We start from the raw sequence: 12,228 nt of genomic DNA, 5'->3' as shown, positions 1-12,228 counted from the left end.
TTTCCATATTAATTTACTGTCTGGATGATCTATCCATTGGTATAAGTGGGATGCTAAAGTCCCTATTATTATGTTACTGTTGCTTTTCCTTTTTATGGCTGTTAGCATTTGCCTTATATATTGAGGTGCTCCTATGTTGGGTACATATATATTTATAATTGTTATATCTTCTTCTTGGATTGATCCCTTGACCATTATGTAGTGTCCTTCTTTGTCTCTCTTAACAGTGTTTATTTTAAAGTCTATTTTGTCTGATATGAGAATTGCTACTCTAGCTTTCTTTTGACCTCCATTTGCATGGACTATCTTTTTCCATCCCCTCACTTTCAGTCTGTATGTATCCCTAGGTCTGAGATGGGTGTCTTGTAGACAGCATATATATGGGTCTTGTTTTTGTAGCCATTCAGCCAGTCTATGTCTTTTGGTTGGACCATTTAATCCATTTACATTTAAGGTAGTTAGCAATATGTATGTTCCTATTACTATTTTCTTAATCTTTTTGGGTTTGCTTTTGTAGGTCTTTTTCTTCTCTTGTGTTTCCTGCCTAGAGAATGTCTTTTAGCATTTGTTGTAAAGCTGGTTTGGTGGTGCTGAATTCTCTTAACTTTTGCTTGTCTGTAAAGATTTTAATTTCTCTTTCAAATCTGAATGAGATCCTTGCTGGGTACAGTAATCTTGGCAGTAGGTTTTTCCCTTTCATCACTTTAAATATGTCCTGCCACTCCCTTCTGGCTTGCAGAGTTTCTGCTGATGAATCAGCTTAACCTTATGGAGATTCCCTTATATGTTATTTGTTGCTTTTCCCTTGCTGCTTTTAATATTTTTTCTTTGTACTTAATTTTTATTGGTTTGATTAATATGTGTTTCTCCTTGGGTTTATCCTGTATGGGACTCTGCACTTCCTTGACTTGGTGACTATTTCCTTTCCCATGTTAGGGAAGTTGTCAACTATATTCTCTTCAAATATTTTCCCTAGACCGTTTCTCTTTCTCTTCTTCTGGGACCACTATAATTCAAATGTTGGTGTGTTTAATGTTGTCTTAGAGTCCGCTGAGACTGTCCTCATTTCTTTTCATTCTTTTTATTCTTTTCCACATCAGTGATTTCCATCATTCTATTTTCCAGCTCACTGATCTGTTCTTCTGCCCGTTATTCTGCTATTGATTCCTTCTAGTGTATTTTTCACTTCACTTATTGTGTTGTTCATCACTCTTTGTTTAGTTCTTCTAGGTCCTTGTTAAAAATTCCTTGTATTTTCTCAGCCCGTACCTGCATTCTTTTTCCAAGATCTTGGATCATCTTAACTGTCATTACTCTGAATTATTTTTCCAGTAGATTGACTATCTCCACTTCTTTGTTCTTCTGGGGTTTTATCTTGTTACTTCTTCTGGGACATATTCCTCTGCTGTGTCATTCTGTCTAACATTCTGTGATTTCAGCTTCCATTCTGAAGGCTGCAAGGTTGTAGTTCTTCTTGCATCTGCTGTCTATACTCTGGTGGATGAGGCTGTCTACGAGGGAAAAGCAACAAGTAACATACAACGGAATCCCTGTAAGGCTATCAGCTAATTTTTCAGAAGAAATTCTGCAGGCCAGAAATGAGTGGCAGGATATGAAAGGAAAAAACCTAAAACCAATAATACTCCACTCAGCAAGGCTGTCATTCAGATTCAACAGAGAAATCAATAGCTTTAAGCAAAAGCTAAAAAGAATTCAGCAGAACCAAACCAGCTTTATAACAAATGCTAAAGGAACTTCTCTAGACAAGAAACACAAGAAAAAAGAAAAAAAGAGGAAGGGGAAAAAAAAAGGCCTACATACACAGACTGAAAACAAACAATTAAGAAAATGGTAATGGGAACATACATATTGATAATTACCTTAAAAGAAAATGGATTAAATGCTTGAACCAAAAGACATATATACTGGCTGAATGGATACAAAAACAAGACCAGTATATATTGTCTACAAGAGACCCACTTCATATCTATGGACACATACAGACTGAAAGTGAGGGAATGAAAAAAGGTACTCCATGCAAATGGAGATCAAAAGAAAGCTGGAGTAGCAATACTCATATCAGACAAAATAGACTTTACAATAAAGACTGTTACAAGAGACAAAGAAGAACACCACATAATGATCAAGGGATCAATCCAAGAAGAAGATATAACAACAATTGTAAAATATATATGCACCCAACATAGGAGCAGCAGAATACATGTTCTTCTCAAGTGCACATGGAAAATTCTCCAGGATAGAGGACATGCTGGACCACAAAGAACCCCTTGGTAAATTTAGGAATATTGAAATCATATCAAGCTACTTTTCCAACCACAATGCTGTGAGATTAGAAATCAACTACAAGAAGGAAAACTGTAAAAACACAAACACCTGGTGGTTAAACAATATGCTACTAAACAATCAATGGATCACCAAAGAAATAATACCCAGAGACAAATGAAAACAAAAACACAACAATCAGAAACCTATGGGATGCAGGAAAAGCAGATATAAGAGGGAAGTCTATAGCAATACAATCTTACATCAAGAAACAAGAAAAAATGCTGGAACCTACCAAAAAAGTTACCTTATACCCAAAAACAAAGAAGAAGACACAAAAAGATGGTAGGAGGAGCACAATCACTATAAAATCAAATCCCATACCTATCAGGTGGGTGACCCACAAACTGAAAATTATACCACAGAAGTTCTCCCACAGGAGTGAAAGTCTTGAGCCACACATGAGCCTTCCCAGCCTGGGGGTATGGCAAATGGAGGAGGAGCCTGCAGAGAATATGGCTTTGAAGGCCAGCGGGGTTTGATCATTGGAACTCCACAGGACTGGGGGAAACATGAACTCCACTCTTGGAGGGTGCACATAAGATCTTGTGTGCTCAGAACCCAGGGAAAAAGCAGTGACCTCATAAGAGAATGAGCCAGACTTAGCTGCTAGTATTGGAGGATCTCCCGTGGAGGCAAGGGGCAGCTGTGGCTCACTGCGGGGACAAGGACACTGGCAGCAGCAGCTCTGGTGAGTACTCATTGGTGTGAGCCCTCCTGGAGGCCACCATTTCCACCACAAGACTTAGCCCCACCCAAGAGCCTGGAGACTCCAGTACTGAGATGCCTCAGGCCAAACAAACAACAGGGCAGGAACACAGACTCACCATCAGCACACAGGCTGCTTAAAGTCTTCCTGAGCATGGCCCTGCCAAACAGAGTTGCAAGACCCAGCACCACCCATCAACAAGCAGGAACCAGGCTTTCCCAAGAGTAAGACTGTACAAACCTTGTAAACAGTTTCATCCACCAGAGTGCAGACAGAAGAAGCAAGAAGAACTACAACCCTGCATCCTCTGGAATGGAAACTGCAATCACAGAATGTTAGACAAAATGACACAACAGAGCAATATGTCCCAGAAGAAGAAACAAGATAAAACCTCAGAAGAACAAATAAGTGAAGTGGAGATAGGCAATCTACTGGAAAAAATAATTCAGAGATTCAGAGTAATAACAGTTAAGATGATCCAAGATCTTGGAAAAAGAATGCAGGTACAGATTGAGAAGATACAAGAAGTTTTAAACAAAGACCTAGAAGAACTATAGAACAAAAAAATAGAGATGAACATACAATACCGGAAATAAAAAATACACTAGAAGTAACTGAGATAGAAGAAAGAACAAGTGACCTGGAAAACAGAATGGTGGCAATCACTGCCACAGAACAGAATAAAGAAAAAAGAACTAAAAGAAATGAAGAGAGTATAAGAGATATCTGGGACAACATTAAATGCATCAACATTCACATTATAGGGGTCCCAGAAGGAGAAGAAAGGACCTCAGAAAATGTTTGAAGAGATAATAGCCAAAAACTCCCCTAACATGTGAAGGGAAACAGTCACCCTAGTCTAGGAAGCACAGAGTCCCAGGTAGGATAAACCCAAGGATGAACACACTGAGACACATAGTAATCAAACTGACAAAAATTAAATACAAAGAAAAAATGTTAAAAGCAACAAGGGAAAAGCAACAAATAATATACAAGGGAAATCCAGTAAGGTTATCAGCTGAATTCTCAGAAGAAACTCTGCAGACCAAAAGGGATGGGCACAGTATATTTAAAGTAATAAAATGGAAGAATCTACATCCAAGCATACTCTACCCAGCAAGGCTCTTATTCAGATTTGATGGAGAAATCAAAAGTTTTACAGACAAGCAAAAGCGAAGAGAATTTAGCACCACCAGTAGCTTTGCAACAAATGTTAAAGGAACTTCTCTAAGCAGAAAAGAAAAGGCCACTACTAGAAACAGGAAAATTATGAATGGAAAAGCTCACTGGTAAAGGCAAACATGAAGTAAATGTAGGAAATCATCTGTACACAAATATAATATCAAAATCAGCAACTGTGGGGCTTCCCTGGTGGCACAGTGGTTGAGAGTCTGCCTGCCAATGCAGGGGACATGGGTTCGTGCCCTGGTCCAGGAAGATCCCACATGCTGTGGAGTGGCTGGGCCCATGAGCCATGGCCGCTGAGCCTGCACGTCTGGAGCCTGTGCTCCACAACAGGAGAGGCCACAACAGTGAGAGGCCTGCGTACCAAAAAAACAAAACAAAAACAAAAAACCAAAAACAAGCAATTGTGAGAAGAGGAGAGCACAAGTGCAGGATATTGGAAATTCATTCGACATTAAAAGACCAGCAACTTAAAATAATCTTGCTTATATATAGAGTGTTATATCAAATCCTCATGTTAACCACAACTGAAAATCTACAAGAGATACACACACAGAAAAGAAAAAAGGAATCCAAACACAACACTAAAGTTAGTCATCAAATCACAAGACAAGAGAACAAAAGAGGAAGGGAAGAAAAAAGACCTACAAAAATAAATCCAAAACAATTGAGAAAATAGCAATAGGAATATACATATCAATAATTACCTTAAATGAAAATGGATTAAATGCTCCAACCAAAAGACATAGACTGGCTGAATGGATATGAAAACAAGATGCATATATATGCTGTCTACAAGAGACCCACTTCAGATCTAGGGACACATACAGACTGAAAGTGAGAGGATGGAAAAAGGTACTCAATGTGAATGAAATTAAAAGAAAACTGGAGTAGCAGTACTCAAATCAGACAAAATAGACTTTAAAATAAAGACCGTTACAAGAGTCAAAGAAGGACACTACATAATGATCAAGGGATCAATCCAAGAAGATACACCAACTGTAAATATATATGCACCCAACATAGGAACACCCCGATATATAAGGCAAATATTAACAGCCATACACGGAGAAATCAACAGTAACACAATAATTGTGGGAGTTTTTAATACCCCACTTTCATCAATGGACAGATCTTCGAGATAGAAAATCAGTAAGGAAACACAGGCCTTAAATGACACATTAGACCAGATAGACTTAATTGATATTTATAGAGCCTTCCATCCAAAAGCAGCAGAATACACATTCTTCTCAAGTGCACATAGAACATTCTCCAGGATTGACCACATACTGGACCACAAAGTGAGACTCAGTAAATTTAAGATAGCAAGAAAAAAACTGTAAAACTGGGGACTTCCCTGGTGGTGCAGTGGTTGAGAGCCCGCCTGCCGATGCAGGGGACACGGGTTCATGCCCCGGTCCAGGAAGATCCCACATGCTACAGAGCAGCTGGGCCCGTGAGCCATGGCTGCTGAGCCTGCGTGTCCGGAGCCTGTGCTCCGCAAAGGGAGAGGCTACAACAGTGAGAGGGCTGCATACTGCTAAAAAAAAAAAAACAAAACTAAACTAAAACTCACAAACACAAGGAGGCTAAAAAATATGCTACTAAAAAACCAGTGGATCACTGAAGAAATCAAAGAGGAAATGAAAAATACCTAGAGAAAAATGAAAATGAAAACCTGATCCAAAACCTATGGGGTGCAGCAAAAGCAGTCCTAAGAGAGAAGTTTATAGTAATAAAATCTTAGCCCAGAAAACAAGAAAAAATAAATAACCTAGACTTAGACCTAAAGGAACTAGAGAAAGAAAAACAAATAAAACCTAAAGTCAGTAGAAGGAAAGAAATCCAAAAATTTAGAGCAGAAATAAATGAAACAGAGATGAAGAAAGAAATAAAAAAGGTCAATGAAACTAAAAGCTGGTTCTTTGAAAAGATAAACAAAATGAGTAAACCTTTAGTCAGACTCATCAAGAAAAAAATGGGAGAAAAGATGTTAAAAAAAGAAAAGAAAAAAATGGGAGAGGGATCAAATCAATAAAAGTAGAAATGAAAAAGGAGATGTTACAATGGACACCACAGAAATACAAAGGATCTTAAGAGACTACTACAAGCAACCATACGCCAATAAAATAGACAGCCTCAAAGAGACGGACAAATTCTTAGAAAGGAACAATCTCCCAAGACTGAACTAGGAAGAAATAGAAAATATGAACAAACCAATCACAAGTACTGTAATTGAACCTGTGATTTTAAAAATTCCAACAAACAAAAGTCCAGGACCAGATGTCTTCACACAGACACAGGTGAATTCTATCAAACATTTAGAGGTGAGTTAATACTTACCCTTCTGAAACCATTTCAAAAAATTGCAGAGGCTGCAAAACTCCCAGTCTCATTCTGTGAGCCCACCATGATGCCAAAACCATCACCCTGATGCCAAAACCAGACAAAGATACCACACACACAAAAATTACAGGTCAATATCACTGATGAATACAAACGCAAAAATCCTAAACAAAATATTAGTAAACTGACTCCAACAATACATTAAAAGGGTCAAGTAGGATTTATCCCAGGGATGCAAGGATTTTTTAATATCAGCAAATCAATCAGTGTGTTACACCATATTAACAAAGTGAAGAATAGAAAGCATATGATCATCTCAATAGATGCAGAAAAAGATTTTGACAAAATTCAATGCTCAATTATAATAAAAACTCTCCAGAAAGTGGGCACAGAGTGAACCTACCTCAGCATAATAAAGGCATATATAACAAATCCACAGCTAACATCACGCTCAATGGTGAAAAGCTGAAAGCATTTCCTTTAAGATCAGGAACAAGATAAGAGGTTCACTCTTGCCACTTTTATTCAACATAGTTTTGGAAGTCCTAGCCATGGCAAGCAGAGGTGAAAAAGAAATAAAAGGAATCCAAATTGGAAGAGAAGATGTAAAACTGTCACTGTTTGCAGATGACACGATACTATACATAGAGAATCTTCAAGATGCTATCAGAAAACTACTAGAGCTCATCAATGAATTCTGTAAAGTTGTAAGATACAGAATTAACACACAGAAATCTCTTGCATTTCCAAACAGTCACAACAAAATATCAAAATGAGACATTACAGAAACAATCTCATTTACCATCACATCAAAAAGAATAAAATGTCTAGGAATAAACCTACGTAAGGAAGCAAAAGGCCTGTACACTGAAAAGTATAAGATGCTGATGAAACAAATCAAAGATGACACAAACAGATGGAGATATACCATATTCTTGGATTACAAGAATCAATATTGTCAAAATGACTCTACTACCCAGGGAAATCTACAGATTCAATGCAATCCCTATCAAATTACCAATGACATTTTCCACAGAACTAGAACAAACAATCTTAAAATTTGTATGAAGACATAAAAGACCCCCAATAGTCAAAGCAATCTTGAGGAAGAAAAACAGAGCTGGAGGAATCAGGCTCCCTGACTTCAGACTATACTACAAATCCACAGTCATCAAAAGAGTATGGTACTGGCATAAAAAGAGAAATATAGTTCAGTGGAACAGGATAGAAATCCCAGAAATAAACCCATGCTCCTATGCTCAATTAATCTATGACAAAGGATGCAAGACTATACAATGGAGGAAAGAGAAGTCTCTTTGATAAATGGTACTGGGAAAACTGGACAGCTACAAGTAAAATGAAATAATAACATTCTTTAACACCATACACAAAAATAAACTCAAAATGTATTAAAGACAGTGTAAGACGACACTATAAAACTCTTAGAGGAAGAGATAAGCACAACACTCTTTGACATAAATTGCAGGAATATCTTTTTCAAGCCACCTTCTAGAGTAATGGAAATAAAAACAAAAATAAGCAAATGGGACATAATTAAACTCAAAAACTTTTGCACAGCAAAGGAAACCATAAAAAAAATGAAAATACAACACACAGAATTGGAGAAAATATTTGCAAACTATGTTACCGACAAAGGATTAGTCTCCAAAATTTACAAACAGCTCATGTGGCTCAATATCAAAACAAACAAACAAACAACCCAATCAAAAAATGGGCAGAAGACCTAGATAGACATTTCTCCAAAGAAGACATACAGATGGCCAACAGGCACCTGAAAAGGTGCTCAACATCACTAATTATTAGAGAAATGCACATCAAAACTACCATGAGGTATCACCTCATACCAGTCAGAATAGCCATCATCAAAAAATCGTCAAACAATAAATGCTGGAGAGGGTGTGGAGAAAAGGGAACCCTTCCACACTTGGTAGGAATGTAAATTGGTACAGCCACAATGGAGAACAGGAAGGAAAGTTCCTTAAAAAAGTAAATAAAGAGCTAACATACAATCCAGCAATGCCACTCCTGGGCATATATCCAGAGAAAAAGATGCTTTGAAAGGATATATGCACCCCAATGTTCATTGCAGCACTGTTTACAATAGCCAAGACATGGAAGCAACCTAAATGTCCATCAACAGAGGAATGGATAAAGAAGATGTGGTACATAATCAGCCATAAAAAGAATGAAATATTGCCATTTGCAGCAACATGGATGGACCTACAGAATACTAAGTGAAGTGAGTCCAACAGAGAAAGACAAATATTATATCACTAATATAAAAACAATACAAATGAAATTTATATATAAAACAGGAACAGACTCACAGACATAGAAAACAAACTTATGGTTACCTAAGGGGAAAGGGTGGGCGAAAGGGGTAAATTAGGGGTATGAGGTTTACAGATACAAACTACTATACATAAAATAGATAAGCAACAAGGATTTACTGTATAGCAGAGAGAACTATATTCAACATCTTGTAATAACATACAATGGAAAATAATCTGAAAAAAATATATATAACTGAATTACATTGCAGTACATCTGAAAATAACCAAATATCATATGTAAATCAACTATACTTCAATTAGTAAAAGGAATACTCTCACCAGCAAAGTTGTCCTTCAGAATTGAAGTAGAGATAAAGAGTTTTCCAGACAAGCAAAGCTAAAGGAGTTTATCACCACTAAACTAGCCATACAACAAAGGTTAAAAGGACTTCTTTAAGCTGAAATGAAAGGGTGCTGATCAGTAACAGGAAAACATATGAAAGCATAAATCTCACTGGTTAAGATAATCATATAGTAAAATTCAAAATAATCTTATATTGTAAAGGTGGTGAGTTAATCACCTATAGAACTAGTATGAAGGTTAATAAACAATAGTAGTAAAAATAACTAAATAATTGTTAACACAGAAGAAGATGTAAATTGTGACATCAAAAAAATAAAATGTGGAGGACAGGAGTAAAAATGTAGAGCTTTAGAATGACTTAAATTTAAGTTATCATCAACTTAAAATACACTGTTATACGATGTTTTAAGTAAGCCTCCTCTAAGATCAGGAACAAGACAAGGATGCTCATTCTCACAACTTTTTTTTTTTTTTTTGCAGTATGCGGACCTCTCACCATTGTGGCCTCTCCCATTGTGGAGCACAGGCTCCGGACGTGCAGGCTCAGTGGCCATGGCTCGTGTGCCCAGCTGCTCTGCGGCATGTGGGATCTTCCCAGACCGGGGCACAAACCCGTGTCCCCTGCATCAGCAGGCGGACTCTCAACCACTGCACCACCAGGGAAGCCCTCACAACTTTTATTCATCCTGGTATTGGAAATTTTAGCTAGAGCAATTAGGCAAGAAAGAGAAATAAAAGGTATCCAAATCAGAATGGAAGAAGTAAAATTTCACTATTTGCAGATGACATATTATTTATAGAAAATCCTAAAGACTCCACCAGAAAACTGAACTAATTAATGAATTCAACAACTTTGCAGGATACAAAATCAGTATCTGAAAATTGTTGCATTTTTCTATGCTAACAACAAATATTAGAATGAGAAATTAAGAAAACCATCCATTTACAACTGAATCAGAAAAATAAAATGCCTAGGAATAAATTTCAGGTGGGTGAAAGACCTGTACCCTGAAAAATATATGACATTTATGAAAGTAACTGAAAAAGGTACAGACAAATTGAAATATATTTTGTGCTCATGGATTGGAAGAAGTAATGTTGTTAAAATACCTGTATTACTGAAGCAATCTCCAGATTCAATGCAATCCTTATCAAAATTCCAATGGCATTTTTTTTTTACAGAAGGAACAAAAAAAATTCTAAAATTTGTATGAGACCACAAAGGACCACAAATAGCCAAAGCAATCCTGAGAAAGAACAAAGCTGGATGCATCATGCTCCCTGATTTCAAACTATATTACAAAGCTATAGTAATCAATATAGTGTTGTATTGGCATAAAACAGACATATAGATCAATCGAACAAAATAAGGAGCCCAGAAATAAACCCATGTATATATGGTCAAATAGATCATGACAAAGAAACCAAGAATATACAATGGGAAAGAATGGTCTCCTCAATAAATGGTGTAGGGAAAACTGTACAGCCACATGCAAAAGAATGAAATGTACCACTACCTTACGCCATACTAACTAACAAAAAAACTACTAAGTACTAACTACAAAATAATACTACTAACTAACTACTAACACATAAAAACTCAAATGGATTAAAGAATTGAATGTAAGGCCTGAAATCATAACACCCCTAGAAGAGAAACCGTAAACAAAATGAAAAGACAACCCATGGAATCGGAGAAAATATTTGCAAATGATGTGACTGACAAGGAATTAATTTCCAAAATATACAAAACGTCAAACAGTTTAATATATAAAAAAAAAATCCAATCAAAAAATGGGCAGAAGACTCAATAGACATTTCTCCAAAGAAGACATACAGATAGCCAACAGGCACATGAAAAGATGCTCAACATGGATAATTTTTAGAGAAATGCAAATCAAAACCACAATGAGGTATCATCTCACGCCAATCAGCATGGACATCATCAAAAAGCCTACAAATAATAAACGCTGGAGAGGGTGTGGAAAAAAGGGAGCCCCCCTTCACTGTTGGTAGGAATGTAAATTGGTGTAGCCACTATGGAGAACAGTATTGAGGTTCCTTAAAAAACTAAAACTCGAACTACCATATGATCCTGCAATCCCATTCCTGGGCATATATCCAGAAAAGACAAAAACTTCTAAGTCAAAACAATATATGCATTCCAATATTCATAGCAACACTATTACAATAGCCAAAACATGGAAGCAACCTAAATGTCCATTGACAGATGAATGGATAAAGAAGATGTGGTGTGTGTATACATACACACACATATATATTTATATAATAGAATGTTATTCAGCCATAAAAAAGAATGAAATAATGCTATTTGCAGCAACATGGTGGACCTATCATACTAAGTAAAGTCAGAGGAAGAAAAATATAATATGATATCACTTATATGTGGAATCTAAAAAACATGATACAAACGAACTTATTTACAAAACAGAAATAGACTCACAAACATAGAAAACCAACTTATGGTTACCAAAGGGGAAAGCAGGGGCGGTGAGGGGAGGGATAAATTAGGCATTTGGGATTAACATATACACACTACTACATATAAAATAGATAACCAACAAGGACATACTGTATAGCACAGGGAACTATATTCAATATTTTATAATAACCTATAATGGAAATGAATCTGAAAAAAGAATACATATATTCATATACATATATATATATATATATATATATATATATATATAGCTGAATAACTTTAAAAAGAAAACTCCTAGAAGAAAACATAAGTGGTAAGCTCCTTGGCATCATTCTTGCCAAGTGGGACTATATCAAACTAAAAAACTTCTGCACTGTATCAACTAAATGAAAAGGCAATCTATTGAATGGGAGGAAATATTTGCAAATCATATGTCTCACAAGGGGCTAAATTCCAAAATATTAAAAACTCATATAACTCAATAGCAAAAAAACTCCAAACAATCTGATTAAAAAATGGGCAGAGGCTCTGGATAGACATT

At 36.4% G+C, this 12,228-nt stretch overlaps 1 long non-coding RNA gene across 1 annotated transcript in view; it reads left to right on the top strand.

The window, feature by feature from the left end:
• Positions 1 to 9,955, top strand: part of LOC132519491 (uncharacterized) — a 116,860-nt gene extending 106,905 nt beyond the window's left edge. The window contains exon 3 of the long non-coding RNA XR_009540174.1: positions 9,722 to 9,955. This is a non-coding gene — a long non-coding RNA (uncharacterized LOC132519491). The remainder of the gene's footprint in view (positions 1 to 9,721) is intronic.
• The last annotated feature ends 2,273 nt before the right edge of the window (positions 9,956 to 12,228 follow it).

This window comes from Lagenorhynchus albirostris, chromosome 4 (assembly GCF_949774975.1).
Source record: "Lagenorhynchus albirostris chromosome 4, mLagAlb1.1, whole genome shotgun sequence".
In the NCBI taxonomy this organism is placed as follows: domain Eukaryota; kingdom Metazoa; phylum Chordata; class Mammalia; order Artiodactyla; family Delphinidae; genus Lagenorhynchus; species Lagenorhynchus albirostris.
This window is presented reverse-complemented; position numbering and strand designations above follow the sequence as displayed.